At 47.6% G+C, this 2442-nt stretch overlaps 1 pseudogene; it reads left to right on the top strand.

The window, feature by feature from the left end:
• The first annotated feature begins 344 nt into the window (after positions 1–344).
• Positions 345–1451, top strand: LOC118535954 (melanoma-associated antigen B16 pseudogene; annotated as a pseudogene).
• Positions 1452–2442: the final 991 nt, after the last annotated feature.

The raw sequence follows: 2442 nt of genomic DNA, 5'->3' as shown, positions 1-2442 counted from the left end.
GTGTGTAGAGGGTGGAGTCCCAGATACTCCCTGGGGTCACAATGAGGACTTTGAACAAAGACAGAGGGGGCCACTCACTCTAAAACAGAAAGGATCCCACAGAGCCGAACCCTACCTACCCTGTTGTCAGCCGTGGGAAGCCTTGGCTGTGTCAGCCGGCTGCACCCTGAGGAGCCTTTTCACTTCCTCCTCCAGCTTCTTGCAGGTCAGGAAAGGAGACCTGTGAGGCTCTAGAGCACTGTTCTCAGGAAAAGATGGGTGGAGACACTCTTCATCAGAGCTGCCACAGTTGAGTTTACCAGATGAGGCCACTCACATCCTCCCTTTCTCCCTAGGTTGTGGTCCCCTATCATCCACCCTTCTGCCCATATTCCTGCCTGCTACCACTAACAGAAGTGAGCATGTCTCAGGGTCAGGAGATCCCAAGCTGCACACAGGAACAACACTGTGCCCCCAGTGATATCCAAGGCCTGGAGGCTACACAGGTCTCCAAGGCTGTGGAGGAGGCCTCTCCTTCCATTTGTCCTCTGATGCCTGGGAACATGGAGGAAGCTCTGGCTGCTGGAATGTCCACCACTCCCTTGGGTCCTCAGAATGACTACTCATCTTACACTGTCATCACGGCCATCTCACCAAGCAAATCAGATGAGGGCTCCAGCAGCCAAGAAGACGAAGATAGTTTAACTTCTTCATCGGGGTCCCTGTCCGACTTGGAGAACTTCCAGATAGACCCTGAAGATGACAAGGTGATGATGCTGGTGCAGTTCCTGCTGCACAAGTATCAAATGAAAGAGCCCATCACAAGGGCAGATATGATTGATGTTATCCAAGAGTGCAATGATGACTTCCCTGAGATCCTCAGGAAAGCCTCCGAGCGCATAGAGCTGGTCTTTGGTGTTGATATGAATGAGGTGGACCCCACCAGCCACACTTATGTCCTTGTCAACAAACTGGGCCTCACTTACGATTCAAGGCTCGGTGATGAGGACAGCATGCCCAAGGCCAGCCTCCTGATAATTGTCCTGGGCGTGATCTTCATGAAGGGCAATTGTGCCACTGAGGAAGAGATCTGGGAAGTGCTGAATATGATGGACTTATATGCTGGGAGGAAGCACTTCATCATTGGGGAGCCCAGGGAGTTCATCACCCAAGATCTGGTACAAGAAGAGTACCTGGAGTACCGCCAGGTGGCCAACAGTGATCCTCCACGCTACGAGTTCCTGTGGGGCCCCAGAGCCCACGCTGAAGTCAGCAAGATGAAATTGCTGGAATTTTTGACGAAGATCCATGAGTCCGACCCCAGGTGCTTCCCATCCCAGTATGAGGAGGCTTTGAGAGATCAAGCAGAGAGAGCCCGAGCCAGACCAGCAGCCAAGGAGGGCGCTAGTGCCATGGGCAGTGCCCATTCCGGTGCAGGATCTGGCATCCCCTCCCGGCCCGCCCAGCCCTAGTGGGGTGGGAGGCAGATTCCTCACTTCGTCATTAAAATTATCAGTCAACCTTCTAAGTAGTGGAGTGCTGTGGTGTGGCTGTAGGGAACACCGCGCATAACATCTCTGTGTCCCTTTTCTATATAGTTCACGGGGAGGTTTATCTTCTTCATGGGTGGGGGGAGGGGAGTTTGGTTTCAGATGTTGTGCCCTTTAATACACCATTTTATTAGCTTTAGAATCTTAAGTTTATGAATGACACTGGTCATACGTTTATTACTACTTACGAAACTTAAGAATACAAGTTTTGCTTGTTTGTAAAACAAAACGGACCATCTTATTTTGTCATCTGGAAAAGGTCAATGATATTCAAATAGGCCTTTCTTTGGAAGTGTCAAAGAGTTCAGCAGTAAAATAGTTGGGATCAAGAAAAAAAACCCTAAAGATGGTCAAAAGATACCAAAAGATGGCCAATTCTTAGCCTCTCTTAACCCTCCCAATCTGCTGTTCTGTAAAATTAAATGACATATACAGACATTTGCTTGGATTCTGGATTATTTAAGAACATGTGAAAAATAAATATTAATAAATTATACCCCAGGTACACTGGCTCATTTATATCCAAATATTAATTCAGCATCTGCCTTTTGGAAAGCACTGTGTTAGTAGTGGGGATGCTAGGATAAACAAGACTCACTACCTGCCCATAGATTTTAGATTCTAGGAGCAAGAATCATGTAAAGAAAATAATGGTTGAGTATCCTTTAATACCAAAAGAAAAAGTAAAAAGGAATGAAGAGGTTGGGGGGGTTCCATATGAAGGCAGTCAAGTATAAATATCCTGAGACAGGCTGTGGACTTGGGAAATTACAAGCCCTTCAGTGGGAGGTAATTTTAAATTAAGCTGTGGTACACTAGTTGAGGCTATGGGAGTGGTGAATGGGTCAGACCCTCAAATGGTGTGTCTCAGGGTTGAGAATGAAAACTGTTCTTAGCGGCTACTTTGGGATTA

This window comes from Halichoerus grypus, chromosome X, assembly GCF_964656455.1.
Source record: "Halichoerus grypus chromosome X, mHalGry1.hap1.1, whole genome shotgun sequence".
NCBI lineage: Eukaryota > Metazoa > Chordata > Mammalia > Carnivora > Phocidae > Halichoerus > Halichoerus grypus.
Note: the sequence above shows the minus strand (reverse complement) of the source record. Positions and strands in the feature narration are given on the sequence as shown.